The sequence below is a fragment of the Lissotriton vulgaris genome, chromosome 2_1, assembly GCF_964263255.1.
Source record: "Lissotriton vulgaris chromosome 2_1, aLisVul1.2, whole genome shotgun sequence".
Taxonomy (NCBI): domain Eukaryota; kingdom Metazoa; phylum Chordata; class Amphibia; order Caudata; family Salamandridae; genus Lissotriton; species Lissotriton vulgaris.
In genome coordinates, this window is record NC_141687.1 from 761,758,263 (window position 1) to 761,785,518 (window position 27,256).

Consider the following 27,256-nt stretch of genomic DNA (forward strand, 5'->3'; position numbering starts at 1 on the left):
CAAGTTGTATGTTAATCTTTGGGGCTGAAGAGCCAGGTGTGAAAATATATCTATGTGAGGAAGGGGGTCAGATGCAGAACTGGATGTTTCACATAATTTGTCTAGTGCTCCTAGCAAGCTCCTTTTGAGAACAGATCTCTAACAAAAGACTGGTTATCCAGTAGCGTCCTACTCAATATGGACAATGTGTCAGCGATTAAGTACCTAAATGGGCTGGGATGGCATGAGATCCATGAATTGGTCAGAGACTTTGAAAGACTTCTGGAATTTTTCCCTGGAACTACAGTTTTTGGTCACAGCAGAGTATCCTTCAGGTCAGCAAAATGCAGTGTTAGACCGGTGCTCTAGATTCATTTAGATTGCGAGCAATTGGATTCTAGATCATAGAGTCATTATGGTACTGATGCTAGAAGAGGGCAACCCAATACTCCCCAAGGAACTGGGTAATTAACATTCATAGAAAAATTGCACCTTGAGGTATTATTTTATCTCATTAAATCTTTTTTCTGTCATATATATGTACATTAACTCCAAAGAACATCAGAAAACGTGGTATTTTCAAATCTGAACTTTTATATCGTATCTGTAATCAATATATTTATTTAGATTCTTTATACATGAGGCAACACGAAAACACTACTACATTCAGTAAATTCCTAGTAGTGTGTTACACCGTTGGTACAATATGCACAAACCATATATACATATAGAATGCTACTGAAAATACAGTCAGCTCAGTCCATCAATCTCTTTTTTACAAATCCTGTTGTTGGTGATTCCTAACCCAAAACGGTGCCTGGGCGTCGACGTTTCGGTCTCTACTGTACAAATCACACCAAGACCATCATCAGGACTACTGTTGCACAAACCATCTACAAAAAATATATATACAATATATACAGTCAGTCTCATAGTATCCACATTCCAATGTCCAATATTTCATCGTCTGCTGACATTAAACCATCACCTCACCCGGTGTGACAAAATATAAAAAAACCACTACCTGGCTTAATACTCACTGAACAAGTATATTCTCTCAGAAATATTCTCTCTGAAGTATTCAGATTCCACTGTGGTTTTACCACTATTGTAAATTTAGTCCAATTATCGCCCTAAAAACGGTGTAATGAAAACATAAAACAACCAATCAATAGAACCACAGGCCACATTTAGTCTACTTATATGGCATCCACCTCGGCTCCCTATTTACCTTGAATTCAATCCTCAGAGCGTATTTGAACAACGCGAGTCCACAATTCGACTCCGTGTGCAGAAAACTATTACCTAAAAGACACAAGCAAGGAGGGCTACCGTCACACTCCTAGTTCGTATACTCTGGGCTTCTCCTGTTAACTTAAAGGTAGCTGGAAAACAGCGTTTGTACTCACTCATATGCACCGCAAACGACGGGACCCATCCTCGTCAGTTTCACTTCGCGTCTGATCCCAAACGCGCAAGCTCGACTAACAATCTTTCCGTGAAGTGCGCGCATGCGCATACGCTCACAAAACACTAGAAACTACAGTGGCCATTTTAGAGAGGGCAATGTTTCCTACTGATTCAGACCGTTTTCTATATATCAAGTGTTCCATCACCACACCAAAAACAACAATTACTAAAAACATACAAAAATGCTCTGCTATTTACATGCTGATAGGCAAGCGTTCCTCACCTAGAGGGACCACTATTAACCACTATGTACAAATCACTGATCTAAATCACATCACATGCGTCAGTAACACAACTAAGACTCAAAGGGTTGCAAGATTGTGCCATTCCACAAATTGATTTAGCCCATGTTCCACTGTTCTACTCATCCATATCCATTTGTTCTCTTTTAATGTCAGCAGACGATCCACATTGGTCCTTCTTTTTGAACCCTTTATCACTTCCAGCACAAACCACTTCATGTCTTTGGGACCATGTGACTTCTGAATGTAATGCTCTACTAATGGTGCCGTCAGTACCTTACACCTAATTCGTGATTGGTGTTGTGATATTCTCTTCCTAATTTCCTGTGTGGTCTTTCCAATATACATCAGGCCACACGGGCATTCGATACAGTAAATGACGTTCTTTGTCATACAATTTGAATGTTGTTGCAGCATTACTTGTTTGCCATTCAGAGTACAAGATTTTGTCCTGGCAGTGGTATCACATACAGCACATTGACCACAAGGGTAATGTCCCACAATGGGGGCCAAACCCCATTGGTTCTGAATAGTGTTCACACACGGTTCCCTGTATGTTTTGACCAAATGATCCCGTAAATTCCTGCCTCTTTTAAAAGCGAAACGGGGAAAGCTCAACTGTGGTTATGGTACTGATGCACAGATGTGGTCCATGTGAGACGGATATCTTTACCTCCAGGTTGAACAATCAGCTGACAGAGTATTTCAGTTGGTGACCGAATCCACTAGCGTGCAGTGGATATTTTCTTCAGTGATTGCCCTTCTGTTTGTCATGATAGCCACTGTCTCAGAAGACAAGGGGTCAAACAACTGACCTTTTTTTTGATGACTCCAATCTGGAGGTCACAGGACTGGTTACTGACAATGTTGGAATTGTTGTGGGACTTCAGAGTAGCTCTACCTCACTTTCGACATATACTGAAAGACTTTCATCTACACCTGCTGGTGTTGGAAGGGTCATTGAAACCAATGGCATGGAGGATTACAAGAGGCAATAGACCATCCACAGCCTTTTGGTGTTTGCTGCAGGACCCCTTCATCAAACAGGTCTGCCTGGAGGAGATGGATGTATTTGTGCCTGGAGGAGAATCTGTATCAGGTGGGAACAGATGTTGTCCTTACCTTGAATTTCGTATCCAAGTTGACGTAACCCAAATTGGCATACATGACTGTGTATACTTTCAGGTTGGCCATCACTGGAGGCCACTTTGCAGTAAACAAGTCACTAGTAGGGGAGCATTCATGGGTTTATAAATTAATAAGAGATATGTGGTGTTTTAGGTCTTCCCCAGCCCCCTAGAATCTAGGGATTCCAATCTATCAAATGTGAACATGGCTTTTAATGTTCTACTGTGTTGGCAAGCCCGTCTGCACCTGGACAGCTCCTTTTCCCAGAACCCCTTGCAATTTTATTAGCAAAAAGGTCCCAGGGCTGTTTTACACTAGGAACCAACTTTTACATTTGTCTAGTCAGGGTAACGTTTCATTCTGCACTTATTGCTTTGACTTTAACACACTCTATTATAGCAATACAAACTGCTGCCCATCATGCCAATTTCAGGTAAATTCTCTTTCACCTTCTTATATCCCGGTTCAGGAACTGGCTTTACTGTTTCCTTCTAAAGACTTGTGTACTTATAGCGCTGTGAGTTCATCTGGATTCCTGATTAATGCTTGCTCTCTCGTTAAAAATAAAATAGAAGTTGTTGAGTTCATTACCACTTATAAGCCCAGTTGGGGGGGTCGTGGCCAACCGAAATGGCCGATCAGATGTGAATCCGATTGGCTCCTTCCCAGGCCCTACTGCATTTATGGAGCAAGGCAACCTTTAAGGCAACACGAGCACCGCCCAGCGCAGGCGGTGATGTGGTGAAGGTGGGGGTCTATCTTGTAGAGGTGAAGACCCTCAGCGCAATGGTGAAAAGGCTCCGGTGAGCAGCATGGAGCGTAGCTTTGGAGGGTAAAATGTCAAACACCCAGGCGACCTGCTCTGTGCTATTTACAGGTTGAGCCCACGCGGCCTCTTTTTCTGGATTGCCCTGGCAATTTTCACAGCTGGGACGCTTTCCTCAATGCAGCAGCAACGCAGCAGCTCCCTTTCTGCCCCCTGTGAGGATACTGGTGGTGGTGAGGGGCTGTCCTGGCGGACTGCCGAAGCTGCCGGGGGGGGGGGGGGAGGATGTGAGTCTGGTGGCCTCCCCTCTGTACTGAGAACTGCCCCCCTACCTTGTAGAAGCTCTGAATGTGGACGGTTGGCTTGGGCGGTAGTCTTCTTCGGAACCCTCTATGGGCGTTGCGGACCTGGCCTGATTATCGCGCGAACCTCCGGTGACTCCCCGGGGGGGTTGAGTGGTTTCCCTCATCCTGAGGAGCACAGCGGCGCAACAATCTCCAGCAGGTCTGTTGTGGGGAGTCCGAAGGCTGCGCTAGGGATGAAGGGGATGTGAAAGAGCACACATGGAATACTGCAAGTTGCTCGATGCCTGACCCTAAAATGGCCACCAAGATGGACTCTCACTAGAATATAAGTCCAGCACGAGTCACTTTACCAGAGGGATTTGCCTTTGCTACGGGGATACAACAGAGAGCTTAGTCATCAAGCACCTGGTTCCGGGAGTGGCCTGGACTGTCCTTGCGCTTGGAGCTGAGAGTGCCCCTGGGTCGGCAGAGTGACGAAGGTGGGTTCCCACACACGGGCAATGGGTGCGCACTGGTTCTGCATGAGAGAGGGGGCGGCCGGGCGCTGACCAAGTAGCTGCCACCCAAAACGATCCCCAACAACAAGGCCTCAAATTATTTTGCTTCTGCTGGAGCAGTGATGATCCGAGAGGAGATAACGCCAAGACCAGCAACCATGGCACTGACTAGGGAGGACCTTCTGTCTTCCCTTCGAGAGTTCAAACAGGAGCTACGTACAGACATTGAAGCAGAAATGGAGGCCTCCTTTGAATCATTTCGCACTGAGATGAGCGAGAACCTGGTATCCGTACAGGCGGATGTCTACTCTGTGGGTACGTGTACCTTAGATCTCGAAGCCAAACAACAGGAGGTGACTGACAAGATTAAGTCCCTGGAAGAAGGAACCACTGAACTGAGTGGTCAGCTGAGGGCTATGTTGCTCAAGTGTGAGGACATAGAAAATCCCTTCAGCCATGACACTATACGAGTTCGGGGTCTGGTAGAGGATTGTGAAGGCCCGGACCTGGAGGCGTTCATGTGGGCCTCTTGTCCTTGGCTTTGGGGGAGGGCGGCCTGAGGTCCGGTTGGAGAGAGTACACAGAGTCGGAACTCGACTCCCAGGAGAGAACCGACGTTCATGAGACATCCTGGCAAAGTTCAGCTAATTTAGGATCAAAGAAATGGTCCTACAGAAGGCAAGGGTTACCGACACAATCACCTTCCAAAATGCCACATGCACACTCTATCAAGACGTATCTCAAGCCACACTCCTGTGACAACAGCAGTTCCGCCCGATCACCGAGTATTTGCGAGAGAAGAAAGTCAGATACAGGTGGACTTATCCCTTTGGGATCACTTTCCAATGGCACAACAAGCATCACCACTGTGTGGAACTATCGGAGGCAGCTGATCTGCTAGGTTTAGAGCACTTAGCAACCTCACCAGACCAGGACGGACAGGGGGGAGGGGAGTCACCTTGATCAACACGTGGAGGCCAGTGGCAAAGAGTGGGTGGAAGGAACACGAAAACGCCGGACTGAATCCTTTGACCAATGGGTCCCAAGTGGAAATGAACTTCGTCTCAGTGGGAGTGCAATCGACTGGAGGACCCCATGACCAGACTCGTTGCAAAGATGATGGTGGTCTGCCCCTCCTTCTCTTCCCTTGGGGGCAACTTGCCGAAGCTCTGGAGAGATGGATGGAGCGGAGGACTTGCAATTCACGTCACTGTGAGGGGCTCAGGTGCCTAGGCGCTACCTTGAACTCAACCTAAGCGCTACCTTGAACTCAGCGCTTGGCACGGGCACCACATGAGAACACTGTACCTGCTGTGAGAGGTTGTAGGGACTGATCTATCTCTGTTGAGGTAAGGGGATTCCAGTTGGAGGGTGGTGGAGGCAAAGGACTTGCACTCTCCTGGGCGCCTGGGGTGACACAGGGGTTCTTTGATATGCATATCTACTGAAAGGGTCTTAATCCAAATGTTCACTGCTATTTAGCTGTATAATTTCACACAGCACATGCCTTGATTTCTGCTAAAATGAGAGCTTGGGGAACGGAAATGGTGACGTTCCTCGAGTGTATCTTGGTAAAGGGATTCCCCTTTAGGAGGGGGATTTTCCACACTCATTTTAAGTGTTTGTTCTTGTTAGTTAATTTAGTTCGATGTCTTGGTGCCCTTTTTCTATTGTTTATTGGCTGGGGGGGAGGGGTCAAAAGCGACATTTAGGCAGAGCCCCTCGCCAGGAGGGCCAAATTCCATCTAGATGACAATGGCGGTCAGGACTATAACCTGGAATGCTCAGGGTTTGAACTACCCTAACAAGCACCAGCGCTTTTGGAAATACCTGCTAGATCACAATGTTCAAGTGGCGGCTCTTCAAGAGACGCACCTCAAAAAGTCTGAGGAACATCGGCTGTACCATAAAGCTAATCCCCTCATATTTAGATCTTCACATTCCTAAAAACAAAATGGGGGGGGGGGCTTTGTTGTTCCATTCAGGGGTCCTGTTCCAAGCACAGGACACTAAAACTGACAAAATGGGAGGTTCCTTATGGTTCGGGGGGACCTTAGGGGCCGACCATGCACTTTTGCAGTCCTTTATGCACCAAACAGAGGCCCCCACCTCTCCTTCCTTATGACTTTGGAGAATTTTGCACAGGGGGACATTCTGCTCTTGGAGACTTCAATCTCGTCTGGGATCAGGATTTGGACATGACACATTCAAAAACAACAATTGATGGACCGAATGCAGAACAATGTCAAACATTCACCCCAGTACAGACATCTGGGCCTAAATCCATCGTTTTTCTGCACTCCACACCACCCCAGTTCAGACATGGCCATATGCAAATCAGCCTTGACCCTGTGCCTCATGGGAACAGTCTAGCCCGAACTGCCAAGCCATGTCTTTCCTCGACCGGAATCAAGCATCCTAGGACCGGTTTCTGGCTATCAGCCGTCTTCAGCCAGGATAGCTTGACTCCAGTGGTGTGGAGAGCATGGGACTCACGTCTGAGCATACCAATCCCACTCAGGGTGACAAATGCAAAAACAACAATTGATGGACAGAATGCAGAACAATGTCATACATTCACCCCAGTACACAGATTTGGGCCTAAATCCATTATTTTTGGCACTATGGACATGACACACCCACAGACAGCATCAATGTTTTTTTTTTGGTAAGGCGCTTGGGTCACATCTCCAGCTCATGGGGTTGGTGGATGTATGGAGGGATGCTAACTCCACGGTGCATGACTACTCGTTCTTCTCTCAATCCCACAGAACTTATTCCCATATTGGCCACATTTTTATGAGCCAATCCCTGCTCCCTCTGGTGCTGCAAACACAGTTTCACACGATTTGCCTATTAGATCATGTCCCCCTGGAGATGACTCTCACTTGGCCGAACTCGTGCCCAAAGCATGCACAATGGTATTTCCCCAACTTCCTCTGCAGGGATAGACTTATACGTGATGACCTCAGAAAAACTATTAAGGAATTCCTTGAGCAAAATGACCCTGAGGTTACTTCTCATGCAATTACCTGGGACGCCCTCAAAGCAGTAGTCTGAGGTAAATGCATTGAGTTGGCCACTACCTGGAGATCTCAGCAATGCGAGGAACATCTCCAGTTAGAACGGGACTTAGTGTCTGCAGAGCAGGCCCATGAGGCCAGCACCTTTGTTCAGACAATGAGGAAAGTCCCGGCTCTAAAGGGGAAACTTCAGGCTATTTAGAGCGGAAAAAAACATCTTGCGCCTACAAACCAGGGGATATGAGGGAGGGAAAAAAGTGGGGTCCTTGTTGGCACGTCAACAACGGGCCAAAAAGGAAAGAGAGTATATCAAACTCATTGTGGAAGAGGAGGTCATTTCCCACAAGACAGAGGAGGGGAAGGTGCAGGCCTTTGAGAAAATTTACCGAACAATTTACACTTCCGAACTCCGGAGGGTGCACGACCAAACGGGGTATTTAGATCCCCTGGACCACCCTCAAGTTGGGGATAGTTCCAAAGAAGACTTGGTGAGACCCATAATGTCTGAGGAATTACAGAAGGCGAACATCATTGCCTCTACACAACAAGTGACTCCCTCCATGGGTGAAGAGATAGTGGCAGTGATTCCTAAGCCTGGTAAGGACCCCACAGCTTGCTCTTCCTACCGCCCGATTGCTCTCCTGAACCTAGATGCTAAGATTTACTCCAAAATCCTGGCCAATCAGTACTTCCCGGTCTTATAGATCCGGACCAATCCGGATTTATTAAGGATGACAGACCCAGGATAATTTGGGGCACATCATCCATATCATTGAAAATGCCTGGAAGAAACACATTCCGGCAGCGCTTCTTCGCTAGATGCAGAGAATTCATTTGATCGCGTGGAAAGGACTTTTTTATTTAGAATGCTCCAGCGCTTAGGCTTCAACGAGACCCTCATAGGGATGATTTGCACCATTTATCACTCTCCTAGGTCCCGGGTCCTTGTTAATAGAGCTGCTTCTTCTCCCTTTGTCCTGGCTCACGGGACGAGACAGGGATGCCCTTTATCCCCCTCCTTTTCGCCTTGAGCATAGAACCCCCTAGCCCACAGGACTAGAGGAAACCCAGACATACAGGGAATATGTTTCAGCACAGACGATCATAAGATTTCGCTATTTGCTGACAACATGCTTCTTCCAGTCTTAGATCCTCTGGTCTACCGGGAAACATCACTTACAACGCATTCATTACAACGCACTACCATTACAACGCAACCATTACAACGCAAACCATTACAACGCAATGCGCTGGGGGGCGCTCTAGGATAGGGAATATATTTAATTTACTATCCAACACCTTCCCTACTATCCACGGGGACTGGAGTTGGAATAGTAAATTAAATAATTCACTATCCAGCGCTTAAAAGCACTATGCGTTGTAATGGTATGCGATGTAAAAACCGCGTTGTAACAGCAGGCGTTGTAATAGCCTGCGTTGTAACGTCACCAATCCGGTCTACCTACCAGCTATCCACAAAGAGCTGGTGACGTTTGAGCAGGTGGCTGGATTTAAGATTAATCTGGCCAAATCCTTCTTACTGAATTTAACCCTATCAAAAAAAAGTGACAACTGGCACAAGGCGCATCACCTTTTTGCTGCACAACTAAGGAGATCACTTATTTAGGAGTTAAGCTCACCCCCCATATACGAGATCTCTACAAGGCTAACTCCCCCCCCCCCCCCTTCTTCGCCAACTGAAGACTGATCTGGGTAGATGGAGTATGGCGTACATCACCTGGCTGGCAAGGATTAATGTTATCAAGATGAATGTTCTCCCTCGCTTGCTTTACCTCTTTCAAGGGTTGCCTATTCCGGTGGAGGGAGCTGCAACACATGCTTACCAAATTTATTTGGCAGGGGTAGAGGGCGCGCCTGCCCTATAACTTGCTCACGCGACCGCGGCTTGGTGTTACCGGACTTTCAGTCCTATTACCGAGTGGCACAACTGCGGGTAATCACGGAATAGTCGCTGCGGGCCATGGAGAAGCATTGGCTTCATATAGACAGACAGATAACGGGGCCTACCACCTGGGATCTTTTATGGAAACCAAAGCAGGACAGACTACTCAACGCTTACATTAGCACGCCTACATCACCACCTTAAGGGTTTGGGACATCCTCACTAAGAGGCTACATCTTATGACCTTCCCCTCTCCCTACACGCCCATACATTTTAATGCTGCATTCCCTCCAGCGCTACAAGGGGGTCCCTTTGAGGCCTGGAAGGAGGGAGGCTGTTACATGATCTCTCACTTGTTTGATGGAGGTGAGTTCCTCACCTTTCAACAATGCAAGGAACAATTCGCACTGACTGCCAATGAAGAATACCACTACTTGCAGCTGAAGCATTGGGTACAGCCATCCTGGTGCGGCTGGCCGCTACCAGGGATCTGCTCCCACTCAAGAAGTTTGTTCAGTCTGGGTTCACCTCCAAGGATTGTATTTCCTTCTTATATGCTCTTTTACAAGCTTTACGCCCCAGATCGACCCCGTGTTTTAAACGTTTTTCGGGTGCATTTTTGGGTACCCCCTTAGAGGACAAGCAATGGGAACATTTAGGTAGGGATATAGTGAAATCAACCGCTCAGTGTACCTCAGGGAGGCACACTATAAGATTATGTATGATTGGTATCTATGCCCTCAGAAACTTCACAAGATTTTTCCCAACTTGTCGGACAGGTGCTGTAGGGACTGCCCCTCCATACAGCCTTTCTGGAAGGAAATTCAGACCAAAATGAAACTTATCCTATGCTATCCTATTCTCAGCTCTATGGAACATGCTTTATTGGGGGTAAGAGACCTACATTTTAAATGCCAAACGCAGGGTGACAAGTCTGTTGTGTGGCTTTGTCTTGGGACAGCCAAACTGGCAGTTGCCGCTGCGTGAAAAGTACAAAAGGCGCCATCCTTAAGCCAATGGCATGCAAGGGTGTGGAGGGCTTTGGCGTTGGAGAGCAAGTCTGATATAGTAGACAACACCAGAAAAGGCTTCGACTATATTTGGTCCACGCTGGTCAGCTACTTATCGGAGGGGCTCCCTTTGACGGCCTGTGCCCCACGGGTCCTCAACCTGTTCCATATCTAATTACACTGCAGCTACGGGGGCATCGCACAGTGTGATGGACACCTGAGCAGAGGCCCCAGTAACCCAATCCTCATGATCACCTTATTATAATTTGCACCATCACATAAGAATTATGTTCATTTTTAGGTATGTTTCAAGTTTCCTTTCCATGTTACTCTCTCGGGAGGGTAGATCTGTCCTTAGAACCAATGGACTGAATGCAACATGTTTTGATGATACTGTTTTCTAAAGTTTGTCTGCCACGGACCTCATGAAAAAGCTGTAACCTACAAGTGAGATCTGTAACTCTGGGCTGAATTTTCTTGTGACCAATGTTGCATGTGTAATGCTTTTTGTCTCAATCTCAAAGAAAAATTTAAATAAACAGAATTTGAAATAAGCCCAGTTGGGTCTTTCTTTCAGAGACCTGGGCCAAAAACTGCTCTGGCCCCGACCTGGTGGATGCTGCCCCTCCAGGATACCTGACTGAGCGACAGGATAGAGATGGGAGAGCAGGAAGTGGGCAAGCAGTAATGTATAAAAGTGATTATACCTGCTACCTTACTCTAGTCCATGACTCTGAACTTTGCAAAGCATAGTTTTTCCCGTTAAAAATTGGCCCCAATGAATCCTTTTCTGGTATTTTAGTCTATAGACCACTGGGCTCCAGGTCTACTTTCATCTCTTTACTTACACACCAATTAGAACCCTATTTGGGTAAAAATAACTTTACAGTGCTAGGAGATTTACATTTTAATCTGGAAAGTGACACCTCCGAGGATATTAAAGAAAGGATGGCTTGTTTCGAGCTGTTCCAAATAGTCACGGATGCGACTCACAAAGCTGGCCATACTCTGGACGGCATCTTTACTAAGGATACCCGACTGAAAGCAGCTCGTCCTCTCCCCCTTACCTGGACCGACCTTCTTGTGGTCCCTTTTTCTCTTTCCAGGTTCCCCGTCCACAGTTCTCTTGCTGATAGCAAGAATTTACCTCCCAAAAGAAATTGGCCAGGTCTTATTGCAGAAGCCCTATCCCACACCTTGAACAGTTGCAAATGGACAGTTCAGAAGGATGCTGAGCTAGAGGCCAGAACATTTTTCACGTAGCTCACAGCATCTAGTAATATCTTGGCCCCACTTAAGACAATTCATTCAAGAAGAAAGCTGTCCACAGCACCATGGTTCTCTGAATGACTCAGGCTCCTTAGACAGTCATGTCATTGCCAGGAACGAGTCAGGCTTAAATCCTACCTTTTTTCTGAAAAAATGGCCAAAAAGGCCATGTTGGCCAAATACAAATCGGGCATCAAGGAGGGAAAATTGTGTTTCTGCACCAATGAAATTGCAGCAGCTAAATCCTCCAAAGATCTTTTTAAATTAATAAGCCATCTAACTGTCCCTTCAATTCCACCACACATTGAAAATTACCAAGAATTTTGTGACTGAATGGCTATATTTCTCCATTCCAAAGTGGTGGATGTATATAAAGCGCTGGCGCTCAATAACTCTAATTTCTCTAATATTTCAAATACAGAGACCCAGATACCATCTGCCGTCACCCATTCTAGATAACTCCTCAGCAAGTCTTTCACAGTTTATTTTACTGACACAACATCAGACAGAATGTTATTTCCTTGATATCAAATCAGGTTCCCCACTAGACCCCTGTCCCCCAATATCTCACAACTAGGAGCCAAGAATATTGGCCTCTGGCCCTACGGAAACTATCAACAAAGTCATTGCATCTGAATATTTTCCATCAATATGGAAAAGGGCGGTAGTTAAACTGTTGCTATAGAAAGCCAATTTGGATCTCGGAGTACCTAAAAACTACCGCCCCATCTCCTTGATACTGTGCCCACCAAAATCCTTGAGAAACATCTGAATTCTCAAATTATGAATTATCTCGAAGAATTCCAACTCCTTGACACTTCTCAATTTGGATTTACGAGTAACCATGGGACAGAGAAAGCATTAGTATCTGCAGTCAATAACATCCATTCCTTGGTGAATGCGTTGGAGGCTGCAGTGCTCATCATTATGGACATGTCTGCTGCTTTCGATACTGTCTCCCTGACCCTGCTTGAAGAGTGGATCCAGCAGTTAGGAGTTACAGAGTCTGCACTCAAACTTCTGGCATCTTTTCTCAAATTATAATGGTGGAACAATACTGCTCAGACTCCATAATTTTGCCTTGTGGGATGCTGCAGGGGTATTCCCTGAGCCCTACCCTTTTCAATTTGTATGTCTCAGCACTAGCACAACTCATTAGATCTTTTAGGCTACAAGCATTGTCCTATGCTAATGATACCCAAATCATCATGCCTATCTCAAAGGATCTCAATGCAACTGCCTCTAATTTAAAAATCTGTATGTAAGCAGTTGCTACTTGGATGGAAAGAAATTACCTATTTTTTAATGGTGACAAGACGGAGGTCCTGATTTGTGGCGGGCAACCCTCCATAAGGTCCAATCTGTGGTAGCCAGACAGGTTAGGGACTTTACCCACCCCAACGGACTCGGCATAAAACCTTGGAGTACTGATTGACACAAAACGATCCTTTACCCTACAGGTAAACAGGACAGTTTCAACTTGTTCTAGGATAATTAAATCCCTGAGAAAAATATTTCCTTTTCCTTCCTATTCAGGCATGAAAACAGGTGACTTTGGCACTTGTTATGTCCAGACTGGAATGTTGTAACACTCTTTATCTTTACATTAACAAGACAGTCCTTGCAAAACTGCAGCTAGTCCAGAATGCAGCTGCCAGACTGATTCTTTTTTTTTTACTTACAAACTTTTATTGAAAAAAATTATGGCATGGTATAGGTAATCACCTCAGCAGTTAGCTTGGTACAGGTAGCACTTACAATTATAATCAGCAGTACATGGCAGCTGGTCACAGCTGCCATGTACTGCTGATTATGAAACATATCTCGGTACAGCAAACATATCTCAGAAAAGCAAACATATCTCTGTACATTTTATAGGCCTTGTGTGACTTTCTCATAGAAGGAGGAACGTGCAGCCACATCAGAGGGGAGAGTTGCAGCATTCGGATCAGCGTCGGTCATCTGAGCATCATTGGAGGGAGTGTCAGTTGTGAATTCAGCAGGAACGGCAAGTCGGTGAAGGTATGCAACAAGAGGGCCCCATATGTCTGGTGTTTTGCTAGCCGCAGGTATCAAATCCCAGAACTCACCCAGGAGTGTCTGAAAGTGGGATGCATCTTCCAGCCAGCATTTAGCCCTGGGTGCCGGTTGGCGTCCCCAGTGGATGACAACAAGCACTTCAATTTAAGCAGGGTCTAAGGGAATATTTAAAGACTTAGCTTGGATATACTCCCCCATGTAAGACAAATACAAAACACTACTACCCACCGGTCTAAACAATTGAATAAAAACATAAGAGACTTGAAAAAGCGTGATCGCTAACCTCTCTAACTCCAACAAACTGTGAAAGAACAGAAACAAGAAGAGAGAAATTCTCTTGAAAACAATTTTTTTGAAGTCCTTCCCAAAAGGACGGATTCCCATCACTCACCAATGGTGACATGCTTCATCATCTGGGTCTCCTCTTAGTGTCACACTAGTGACACTAAGGGCTACAACCTTTTCAAAAGGAAAGGAGAGCTCAAGGATGTTTTAATCAAGAGTTGTTAATTTCGCACTCAATATAACGCGCTTTCCTAGTGGACCAACAGATATGAGCAAGTTTTCTGTGTATGAATGAAAAGTGCAGTTCAGAAAAGATTAGAAAAAGTTAACTAAAATTGAGCAGTGAGAGAAAAAATACTTTTATTGATATCTCTCAATGCTCAAACCCAAAAACAGTGCAATAAACAGTTTTCAACAAATAACTTTCTCGATGGATACATGGGTCAGCATGTTTCAGCAATTGAGGAAAAACTCTATCCTCTGCCTTCTTCAGGACCACAACACAATTGCTACTGCAAACGTGAATTCAATAAGAACAGGTTGGAACCAATACAACCTTATCACCTGTAATCAGGAATTTGCAACGTGTGAAGGAATGCTAATTGCTTCTGTAACAAAAAATTAATAAAATACTGTTCATAGTGTTGGGCTTGACACACTTCTAATAAATAAGTCTCTCATGTTCATAAAACAATGTGTATACGATCTATTCCTTGTAGTGATGTATTTAATCATTAAGCTTCTTATTTAAGCTGTCAGATCTCAAGGCAAGTGTGATCCTATACATTAGTTCCCCCGCGGCTTACAAAACAGCTTGCAGCCAGTATCTAGCGCACAGATGCTCAGAATCACTCTCAAACGCTCACCTTTCCGTCTGTACCTCCGGCGGTCAGCTGAACCGTCTGGGGAGGTACCGGCCATTGGGCGCCGCCATCAATAAATAAAAGCATCCCGCAATGTTTGCGTCTGTCTACGCCTATCCAACCAATTCACGTGGTTTAAAGTTTTGGACCGAGTCATGCAGTTCGGCTCAATGGTTTTATGGGGATTGTAGTAAATAGCTATCTCAAAAAGAGTGGTGCACCAACTGGCATCTAAGGACATTACAATGAGCAATACACGATCTTCGAATTAAGTTAAGTGTATTCAAACTGTGTTATTTCTCGCCCCAAGCATATTGCGGCATTAATTTTTACCATAATAACGATCCGATTTTTTTCAGACCTATAGAACCATGCCTCCTGACGGTCAGTGTTATCAAAGAAGGTACGGACTACAATATACAGCGCACACAAACCATATAACCAAAACGTATGCCACAAATATGTCCATGGATCGTAAAGTGGTCTATACTGCAAGCAAACTACATCAAAGGGCGGCATTATTCAATGTTAGAATCATGGGCGTCCGCAGGGGAGGGCAAGGGGGGGCACTTGCCCCCCCCGGAACACCGGTCCGTCACTATTGACAGCTCCCACAGTGGTGTTTGTCTGCAGGGCCGTCAATTTTAAAAGCGTGAGAAAGCGGTTGCAATGACGGTCCTGCATGATGAGCGGGAAAACTGCTGCTGATGGGCAAGAGAGAAGGTCCGGGCCTGGCTACTCCCACAGCTTGAAGCAGAGGCGCACCTAGAGCCAAATTTATGGGGGGGGGGGTGTCACATTTTTCTAGCTAGGGAAGAGTAGAGCTGCAGCCAGGGGCCAAAGGAAGGGGTGAAAACCATCAAAGCCTCATTAGCACAGGCACCGAATTACACAATTCGCCCAGAGATGCAATGGGTTTGTCTGCCTGTTTTTTGCGAGATCAATTGGAAAGTCCTTCTGTGCACTGGTGATTTATTCGTACTCAAGCTATATTCCTTTCTTTTGTTGTTGGTGCTACTACATCCTGGTACCTACTCTTTAGGTGCCCTTTCGTATACCATATCGTGTGTGGTGCAGACACTTCTGTTCCGATGAATGTGTGTACTTTTCAGCGAACATTAAAGTTTCATCAATTTCATTTCCATGGTAATAATCAGTTTTAACTCTTTTTCAGTTGTCAACAAAATATTTTAATTCATATTTTGGTTTCCATTGTTAACTATTGTTATACGTTTTTTAATATATCTATTATTTCTAAACTAAAAGAATGGATATATTAAAAAATGTATAACAACAGTTAACAATGGAAACCAAAATATGAATTAAAATATTTTGTTGACAACTGAAAAAGAGTTAAAACTGAACAGAAGTGTCTGCACCACACACAATATGCCTGTTTTTTGCACCATAAGCACTAGTATTACAGAAGGGTCTGCAGATGAGATGGATTAAAGAGTTTACGCCTTGAGCTCCAAAGGGGCAGTCCCTCATGTTCATTGCAGCATGGAGTGTAGCCCCTGGACCACTGTCTGGACTCACTGTCGCCTGCCATGATTCACGAAGGGAAAGCTGTCCCACAGGACAACTTTTCTTTTCTGAATCATGTACCAACTGCAGCTCAGTGTTGGTATCAGATCAACGGTTTGCGACTGCCGTTGCGTTTGAAAACCGTGGATATATGTCATTGTAAATTGCAATTTGAAGATAGCACACTTTCCACTGCCCTTCCAAATTCCAATATGGAGTAAGATGCAGGACCCCTTTTGTCAATCATGAAGGTTATACACAACTCCTAAAAAAGGGTTTTGCAGTAGCAACCACTGTGATGCTGCAAATTGTAAGCTTTATGACCACAACATCCTTTTGTATTTGAGGGGCCCTAGTTATTTAGATAAAGCTGGATGTGCAATGAAAGGAATGACGTTACAAATGAGTAGTGCCTTTAATGCTCTGGAAATGCTAGGATCTCCAATCTAACTCTCTACCTCTCTCTCTCTACCTTTCTCTCTACCTCTCTCTCTCTACCTCTACCTCTCTCTCAACCTCTCTCTCTCTACCTCTCTCTACGTCTCTCTCTCTACGTCTCTCTCTCTACGTCTCTCTTTACCTCTACCTCTACCTACCTCTCTACACCTCTCTACCTCTCGCTATCTCTTCCTCTCTCTCTCTCTACCTCTCTCTCTCTCTACCTCTCTACCTCTATCTCTCTACTGCTCTCTCTACCTCTCTCTCTACCTCTCTCTCTCTACCTCTCCTTCTCTATGTTCTCTCACTCTCTACCTCTCTCTCTACCTCTCTCGCTACCTCTCTCTCTCCCTACCTCTCTCTACCTCTACCTCTCTCTCTAACTCTCTCTCTACCTCTCTCTACCTCTCTCTACCTCTCTACCTCTACCTCTCTCTCTACCTCTCTCTCTCTACCTCTCTCTCTCTACCTCTCTCTCTACCGCTCTCTCTACCGCTCTCTCTCTCTCTTTACCCCTATCTCTCTCTACCCCTCTCTCTCTACCTCTACCTCTCTCTCTCTCTCTCTCTCTCTCTCTACCTCTCTTGCTCTACCTCTCTCTCTCTACCTCTCTCTCTCCCCCTCTCTCTCTCTCCCCCCCTCTCTCTCTCTCTCTCTACCTCTACCTCTCTCTCTACCTCTCTCCTTACCTCTACCTCTCTCGCTCTACCTCTCTCTCTAACCCTCTCTCTGCCTCTCTACCTCTCTCTCTACCTCTCTCTCTTCCTCTCTGTCTTCCTCTCTCTCTCTACCTCTCTCTCTCTACCTCTCTCTCTCTCTCCCTCACTACCTCTCCCTCTACCACTCTCTCTCTGCCTCTACCTCTCTACCTCTTTCTCTACCTCTCTCTCTCTCTCTACCTCTACCTCTCTCTCTCTACCTCTCTCTACCTCTCTCTCTACCACTCTCTCTCTCTACCTGTACGTATCTCTCTACTTCTCTCTATCTACCTCTCTCTCTACCTCTCTCTCTACCTCTCTCTCCCTACCTCTACCTCTCTCTCTCTACCTCTCTCACTCTACCTCTCTCTCTCTACCTCTCTCTACCTCTCACTCTACCTCTCTCTACCTTTCTCTTCCTCTCTCTCTACCTCTCTCTCTACCTCTCTCTCTCTACCTCTTTACCTCTCTCTCCCTCTCTACCTCTCCCACTCTCTCTCTCTACTTCTACCTCTCTACCTCTACCTCTCTCTACCTCTCTCTCTACCTCTCTCCCTCTACCTCTCTCTCTCCCTCTCTCTGCCTCTCCCTCTATCTCTATACCTCTCTCTCTACCTTTACACCTCTACCTCTCTCTCTACCTCTCTCTCTCTCTCTCTCTCTCTCTCCCTACCTCTACCTCTTTCTACCTACCTCTACCTCTCTCTCTCAACCTCTCTCTCTCTCTACCTCTCTCTCTCTACCTCTCTACACTTGTCCACCTCTCAACCAGTTGAATTCCGGGAAGCCCAAACCATCAGTATTTCAAATCTGCGCATGAGCCGTGCTGCTCAGAAAGGGATGTTCTTTTTACATAATTTGTATTTAATAGAATTGGGAAGATGGAGAGCAGTCTCACAGTTGAGATAGGGATTAACATACACTGTTGACAGCTTTTGAATTGGCTTTAAAACCATTCAAAGATGGCTGCAGCATCTACGTGGGATGTGGTGGACTAAGTGGCAGCCGGAGCCATATAGCACTGCTTGTCATTTAAAAAAAAAAACAGCATTGACATAGCCAATAGGTCTACCCTTTGGGACCTTATAAGTGTTTAGTTGTCTAGGACAATATCCTTGGTGCAACAACATCAAGTGTTGCATGGCTAAACACTTATAAGGTCCCAAAGGCGAGACTTATTGGCTATGCCAATGCTTGTTTGTTTTTTACTCTGTTTCATTGTGGTTGCCAGGTAATCTGCTGTAAAGCCTCACATGATTTTCCTCCCACCCCACGGGTTTCTTTGTTTATTTAAGCTCTTTGTCTTATTAGATTTTTTTTAATTTATTTATTTAATACTTGTGCTCAATCATGTCGGAGGATGGTGATGAAGTAAAAATGTTGCCCCCTCCTGGAAAAATTTCTGCGGACGCCCATGGTTAGAATGCTGCTACATTGTACCACAAAAACGAAGTTAACTGTCAATCATTACTAAAGTACATCCACCCTCTTAATTCTATCAAACCCGTATAAATTTTTGGGGGAACACACCATTTATTATTTAAAGCTAATGTCTTCTATGTCATACCTCTAGCTATCATAGCAGTGTGATACAAGACAGTGTTGTAAGGTGCAGGGACTGCCATGCAAACGGCTGTCCTTACAACTATGGTGTACTGTTCAAATACCATATATTTCACCCCTGTTATAGTGGCCCCTTTATGTCGATATTAAATCCATATCATAAAAGCAGCCTCAGTCTGTCACTTTGCAATTTGAAGACCTATTGTTGTTCTTTCACTAATAGGAACCTTGAGATATCAGTGACATGTTCAGGGATGAACGGTTGTTCTAATACCGTCCAATTGAAGTCATCCGGACCATGATTTGCATCTAAGAAACGGCTTGTTAGTCTTGTCGCCTTTTTCCTACACCTCACAGTGCTCTTATGTTCCGAAATCTCCAACTTAACCTTACAGGTGGTCATGCTCACATATTTCAACTTACAGGGGCATGTGATGAGGTATATCAGTTTTTTGCTGTTACAATTAATAAAACAGTGGATGGCCATCCGTCAAGTATCAGAAGCATTACAGTCAACTTACGGTTAGCACCTGATATGTGTTTAACGTAGCCCAGGCGGCACACCAAGGGATACAGCACGATGCGCTCTGAGGTAATGTCACTAATGGCGGCGCATACCTCTAGCCAGAACAAGGAAACTCCGAGACACAACCAAGCCAGGTGCGTGAAATCCGCACCAGGCACCATACATCTTGCACATCTGTCATTGTCCAGCAGGCCCATCTTTTGTAGTGATGTGGGGTGCTGTAGAGTCTGTGTAAATACTTTAAATGAATAAGCCACAAGTGAAATTTGGGAGGAGACGCCTTATCTGGTCGCAGCAGTACAGCCATTTTTAAGGGGAGAGGTCAATCTGTAAGTCCCCATGCGCAGCGGGCACAGTCCATGTTGATGGAAGATGCAAGCGTGCGAGCATAAAGTCTAGTGACCAATTTCTGCGGAGAGTTAGAAGTCAAATAAGCTCAAGCGCAGCAATGGGCGGGGGAGCATGTGGAAAAGCAGGGTTGTCGCTTCTGCAGATTGCCCTGATCTGGAAATAAAGCAACCTATCAAGCGGTGCAGCATGGTCTGATAGAGTGAAAAAGGTATTATTGGGGTATATATCCGGCATGGTGCGGATGCCAAGATCAGCAGTGTGGTGGGACATACCTACAGTCTGGAATGGGGGAAATAATGGATGGTTTGCAAGTGGCATAGATGGTGCGTAGAGCGTCCTGGTGCCAGTAAACTTGCATAACCCATCCCAGGCCCAACGCAAGCACTCAACCATATAAATCTCGCCACCCACTGTTTTGTGTGGTAAAAATAAAGCTGTCTGTAGTGGCTATGGGGAGGCTAAATCCACCTCAACCGCCATATGTGCCAGACTGATTCTTGACGCCCCTAAATTTCAGTCCGTCTCCGAAGGGATTTGTAAACTTCATTGGCTTCCTTTTACCAAGAGATTTACCTTGAAGGCTCTTAACAATAGAGGCCCTCAACAACTCAGGAATCTATTTCACTGTTATACCCCCCACCCCCACATACAGCTTGGGTCTTCAGGAAAATATCTTCTAATGACACCTAGGTAGAAGAGATCAAGATGGGGAGGCAGATCCTTTTCAGTGGCGGCATCCACATTGTGGAACTCTCTTCCCCCATCAATTTCTAGCCTTCATTCCCACACCTTATTCCGTAAGGCTTTAAAGACCTGGCTGTTCACTCGTTAATAGCCTCTAGCTACCTCCTTTTGTTTCTCTTCTTGACTCCTTGACGTCTTTTGGCATTTGTTGCAATCTATAAATCTTTTTCATTAATTCATGATAAAAAAAAGTAATTCAGAAAGGAGTTATCATCAAAGTTATCTACGTTGTTATATTTAGTGTCATGCAGAAGGGTGTCTGATGGCAAAGCCTTAGACATATCTGATTGGATAGGTAAATCATCAGTTCATCAAACGTTTTCCAAGAGGTGGAAACAGCACATTTGTGATTCTTATTATCTTTTTTTATGAAAAGTCCTTATATTCATTAATGCTAATAAATATTGATTTTCATACCTTCATAAAAACAATTCTTAACAAAAACACAACCAACACGTTTCGCGACAACAGGCTGATGAACATAAAATACATACAAAAACAACAATCACTTCATTTAAAAGTGAGTGAAAATGACCAAACTTCACTTTGTAACATCTGGCAATTTAAATCTATTCAATCATGTTTGTCTTTTAATTCCATATTTTCACAGCATAGACATTATGTTAATAAATTATGTATGAGGTTTGTGCCTTCATTCTTACACGTCACCACATTTAGTATTTATGAAGATCACCTTTAATTTCATCAACATTCTTCCACTTCAGTCCTTTCATTTCTGTTTGATCAAAATCCCTCATGTTGAGCCATTTCATTCCACCCTCAGACAGACTCAAGCCAAGGACTGCTCTTATGTATATCACAGTTCTATATTCAATAACTCAAAATCCAAAAGGTTAACAAGTTTACATTTTCCCTTCCTACATTGGGAGGCCTAACATAAAACTAAGATTTAAGATTAAAATAGTTGGGTTCGCTATTATTTGCATGACTTTGTCAGACATTATTATTTCACACTCACCTGATGAATCAATCACGCTGTTCATGCAACACATGTTATGAGGAAAACATCAGTCAATGTCACTGACATCTAAAATGAATAAATCGTGTTTTGGAATATTGATCTAATAATTAAATTCTATTGACACAAAGTCTGACCGTATTAATCCTTTTATTATTGTTATGAGCAAAGAAAAGGAATTGTTACTCATGCCCATGGATAAGGGTATCTAAATTTGCAACACATAAGTGAAACTTTTAATTGATCTGGTTCATAATAATAAAATGACTACATTTTAGGTATAAAAGATGATGGCGCTGATAACGACTTTTGTAAACCGTGACAACTGTAGTCTTTTATTTTTACTGCCCTGGGGTCAATTTTCTGGACTCAAACTGAGCTCCAATACATAGTGCTCACAGACACTAACCCTCTGTTCCAGGGCTCTGCCTCGGCCTCACATTTACAGATTAAAATCAGTTTTCATTTACTAGTCGAGTGGTGTTGGTAGAGAGGATTGTGGCAGCATATGTGAACCTGGGCGCAGTTTGTTAAACGGGATTGTCTGTTTGTTTTGCCTGATGTGGGCGAGTGGGTGAAGAGAGGTCTTCGGGGTAGTAATGTAAACTGCTATGCCTCGAAGCGCTTCTTAGTAGGAGTGAGTGAAGGAGCAGTGGAATTTATTCCTTATAGAGACAATGGACTATTTCGGCTTAAAGCGCTCTATGACAGGTGTGAGAAAACGATGATGACAGTGTGTGATTATCCCATAGGGGGACCCCAAGGCAGTAAGGTGTCGTTAGGCAAAGATGTGTGAGCGAATGAGGCAGGGAACTGATTCACTGTAAGGTCTTCCTGGAATGATGGAACAATGAACAGGGCTATGTGCTGTGTGCGGCAGCGGGCTTCAGTCTGGGTTTTAAATACTTTTATTTCTCCTCGTGTTTGCCTCTTTCTATTCATGCTGCATTCTACAGCGCGCATAGAAAGAGGAAAATGCCATTAATTATTGTTTTTGAGCAGGAAGGTGTCCCTGCAGTGCAGGCACCCTTGCAAAATGGTGCAAGTCTGCCTGTGCTGGCGCATGGCAGCCAATTATATGCCAGTGCAGGGGAAAGCACAGGGATGCGTTGCAGTGTTGTTAATACGACTCATCTCTATGCTTCGAAAATGATGTAGTACGGCGCAGCTAAATGGCTTGCAGCGTTGCGCTGCGTCATTTTCTTGTAGATGAGGCCTTCATTGTTTTAAATTTTTGCTGAGATGGTTTGCATGCTTCACAGTGAATGCATCTGTGGCAGAAACCCAGGTTCCGGGAGGTGACTTGGGGTAGAAGGTGCAACGGTATGCTGAGGTAGAGGAGGGCGAGCCAACAAATTAACTGGGACAGCCAAGTTAATGGTTTGACTGGAATCCAAGAGCCTGTGCACGAGGCAAACTGTGAAATTATTTGGAGTATAAATCATGTTCAAGGCCTTTCTCCACGCTCAGGCTCCTGCCTGCGTCTCATCCCTGGTGGTCTAGTGGAAGAGCCTGCTCTTCTGCTAGTTCGCTCTGTGTCTGTCATCTTTTTCTGGTTTGCCTTTTCTGTTTTTGCCTTTCTGTTCTTGCCTTTTCTGTTTTTACCTTTTCTGGTTTTCCTTTTTCTGTGCTGCCTTTCTCTGTCTTGCCTTTTTCATTTTTGCCTTTTTCTGTTCTCCCCACCGCTGCTGCTCCCATGACCCCTCCCCCCTGCATGTTCTCGTGTCCCAGCTGCTGACCCTCCCCCAACCCCAACTTAATGGCAGCCCCTGTGCAGCCGCACCGCTGCGACACTGAAGACATGCCAAAGGCAAGCCCGTCTGCAACATTCCACGACCAATCTGCGACCCGACTGTGACCAGCGTCAGGGACCCTGGTCCCCTGTCCCAACACCGCCACAACACCAGCACTCTCCACGCACTCAACCCCAGACACAACAATAATTTCCAGCTCTTGACACCGAGCAACACCCAGGGCCCGATCTCCTGCTGACACTGTTGCGCACCTTCACTCATCACCGGACCCAGGCAGGCATCCCCAACTGACCGGTCACCATCACACAAAAGCCACTGAACTGCATCCTCCTCAACATATGCTTCTCAACACTCACTCGGCCAACGTCGCCTTCCTCACAGAGACCTGGACCAATGCCAGCTCTGCACCCAACACCGCAACCGGCATCCCCAGCGGATATAAGATCCTTAGGAAAGACCGCCCCAACCACCCAGGAGAAGGCCTATCCATTATTCACAAGAGCTCCTTCCGACTAATAACCACCTACTCAGACCTTGCCTTGCTCTTCATGGAACACATCCACTTCCAGATCCAGCCCAACCCTACACTTCACAGAACACTCGCCTACAGACCTCCCGGACCCCATAACCCCTTCACCAACGTCATTGCAGACCACATCGTTCCCCATGCCCTTGCCTCCATGGAATACATACTACTCTGAGACCTGAACTTCCATCTAGACAAACATAGCGATCCTTCCTCAGCCCCACACTTTTCAACATCTACATGCCCCACGTGCAGCCATTGTCAGAGACCACTGACTCAACATAGTCTCATACACTGACAACACCCATCTCATCCTCTCCCTCTCCAAGGAACCCGACATCACCAAGCGCAATTTCCAAGAACGAATAAAAGGCATAGAAACCTGGATGAGAAGCAGCTGCCTGACGCTCAACTCAGAGAAAACAGAAGTACTCACCCTCGGCCCACCCCCTCCGCATGGGACAACACCTGGTGGCCTCCTGCCCTCGGATACCCACCCACCCCAACGGACCACACAGGCAACCTCGGCATCATATTTGACTCTTCACTTACCATGAACCACCAGATCAATACTGTGTCATCCACATGCTTCAACACTCTCTGTATATTTTGTAAGACCTTCACATGGATCCCCCCCCGCCGACTCCAGGAAGACCGTCACCCATGCACTCATCACCTAGCAGACTGGACTACGGAAACGCCCTCTACGCAGTAATCAACAAAAAACTCATCTGCAACCTTCAGACCATCCAGGACGTCGCAGCCAGACGTATCCACGACATCCCAGGACATGACCACATTACCCAAAACCTACACAATCTTCACTGGCACCTTGAGACTCTCATGGGTGAGTAGCACGCCCAAAAAAACTGATTCATTGGTTGATTGACACAGTATTAATCATGTAAAAGTATGAAGAAAGTGTCTTCAAAATTCCAAAAAACGTACGTATTTAACTTGTAGATGCCGGCAATCAAACTCGACTTAAATGATCATACCAAAGTGTGCTAATGTCTAGGACTGGGAGCATTTTAGATCTGAGATGGACCTTTGTGCTCCCTTATTGGACCAGTCAATAGTACATTGAGATCACAATTGATAATCATAAGAATGACAGACACCGGCTATAGTTTGCTAGTTTTAAATTTTAGGTAAGGAGAAAATAGTAAAAATAAAAGAACATTTGCCGTCAATAAGTATAGCAGCAAAAGCATGCAATTCATAAGTACAAAGAACTCAGTAAAGTTCAGCATGGAAACCCAAGTAAATGCGCCTTCCAAGGGTGGGTAATAAGAGTGACCTGGAGTACGGAAAAGCATGTCCTTTAATAGGACATCAGACAATGATTTGCACATAATAATACACAAATACATGGTTCTCAGGATATGCACCAATGAGGAATGAGCAGGTAGAAACATTTTACTACAAAATACATTGGAGGATTCTCTCATAGTAGTGTTACATGGGATATAGTTGTTCTCAAAGCTGTATTCACACATATTTTTATTTATTTTATTTTGAAGGTTTTATATAGAGCTAGCTCCACCCGAGGGTATCAGAGCGATTTACATCATCAATGGAAGTACACAATAAAACAATCATGGTAGTTGAACAAAAACGGGTTATACTGGTGTTAAATAGTGATTAAAGGCACATATAGGAAGAGATAGAGCAACAAGTTGCAGGAACCAGAATGTTATTGTAAATAGGAAATTTAATTTAATAGAAGGTCAAGGTGGGTTAAAAGGACATAGGGCTAGATGTAGGTTGGCATTTACCGGTCGGTAACGGCCGAATTCGGCCGTTACCGACCGGTAAATGCCTTTTCCTATGTAGGAGGCATTGTTTTACAGATTCGGTATTCTGTAAATCCAAATGTAGGTAGCACTGTTAACAGTGCTAGAGGCCTTTAAGAATTCGGTTTTTACCACCCATTCCTATTGGGTGGTAAATAACGAATTCAGGTGTACAAGTACATCCGTGCATGTACACCTGTGCATGTACACCTGTGCCATGTGGCACACATACATGCCCTAAGGGCATGTATGTGTGCCACATGGCACACAAGCCAAAAACAGGGGTGCTACAGGGTATCAAAGTAACACCCTGTTCCTCTTGTTAGGATTCGGTAATTACCAAATCGGTATTTGCCATTGATTCCTATGGGCTTCAAGGCCCATAGGAATCAATGGCAAATACTGATTCGGTAACCGAATCTTAACGATTCGGTAAAAAATACCGAAAATTTACCTACATAGGTTTTACCGATTCTGAAATAACGAATCGGTAAAATTCGGTATTTAAGAATCGGTAAAACCCTATTACCTACATCTAGCCCATAGTAGGCAGTGGGTGGGAAAGAGAGGGGCAGGGAGAAAGGGGGGTGACAAGAGGAAAATGGGGGGGGGGTGAATGGGAGAAGGGGGGTAGTCTAAAGAGGGAGCAGGAGAGGTAGTCAGAAAGGGGATCTGGGTGAGCAAATCAATTATTTTAAGGTCTTTTTTGAATCTGGGGTAGGATACATTGCATGCAAACAGCCTAGGGCAGTTACAATGTCCTTGATAGAGCAAAGAGCTTGGAAAAGCCTCAGGAAACATTTTGTATTGTCAGAAAAAGCTTGCACTTCTTTATTTAGGACAGAAAAAACAGTATTACTGATCATCAAGTGACATTCTATGACAGTGGGTCAAGTTGCAGAACAATGTAAACATGGATTTATGTTCGCATATGCCCAGTTTCTAATGAATTAAAGGTAAAAAGAGAAACAACTCTCACAAAGAGTTTCATTCTTGTAATTTAGTTTATATCACCGCATTGAGAAGTGTTTATTAAAGTTTTAAAGTATTGACTTAAAAACATTCCTGCCCTCTCCCCACCCTCCTCCCTGACAACAAGGCCATTTGTAATCTTAGAGGGGAGTCAGTTGTCAAGTGTTCATGGATACCCTAAATGTGGCCTAGATGCTTATTATAGATGGCGAAACACTATAGTCTATTAAATGAAACACAAAAGCTTTTAGTACAGGGCGCATTCTGAACTCATGCTTCTAAAGTTGCTCTCATGTCTGATAATGAAGAAAAGAGAGGCTCGATTAAATACAATTATTGCGTAGGACCACACAACTTCTGATCAGAGCAGCCGGGAATTATCACAGGTTTTTTTGTTTTCTTGTTTAACATTATGTAGTTCAGCCACCAGACTGGTATCTTTTTTTGTCATCTTCTGTTTTACATCACAGGGCACTGCTGTATCTTTAATGCGTGGTGAATTAGGTTATAGTGTGAGTAGTAGGCAGAAGTCACATAAAAGTGCTTCTAGTTTTGGGCTCGAAGGTCCAGGAAATCCTCAAGATGAGCCAGAGTCAGGCACT

General features: G+C 44.8%; 1 pseudogene; it reads right to left on the reverse strand.

Annotated features, from left to right (window-relative positions):
* Positions 1-1,751: 1,751 nt before the first annotated feature.
* The window catches only part of LOC147731112 (uncharacterized), a 62,593-nt pseudogene continuing 37,088 nt past the window's right edge, over positions 1,752-27,256 (reverse strand).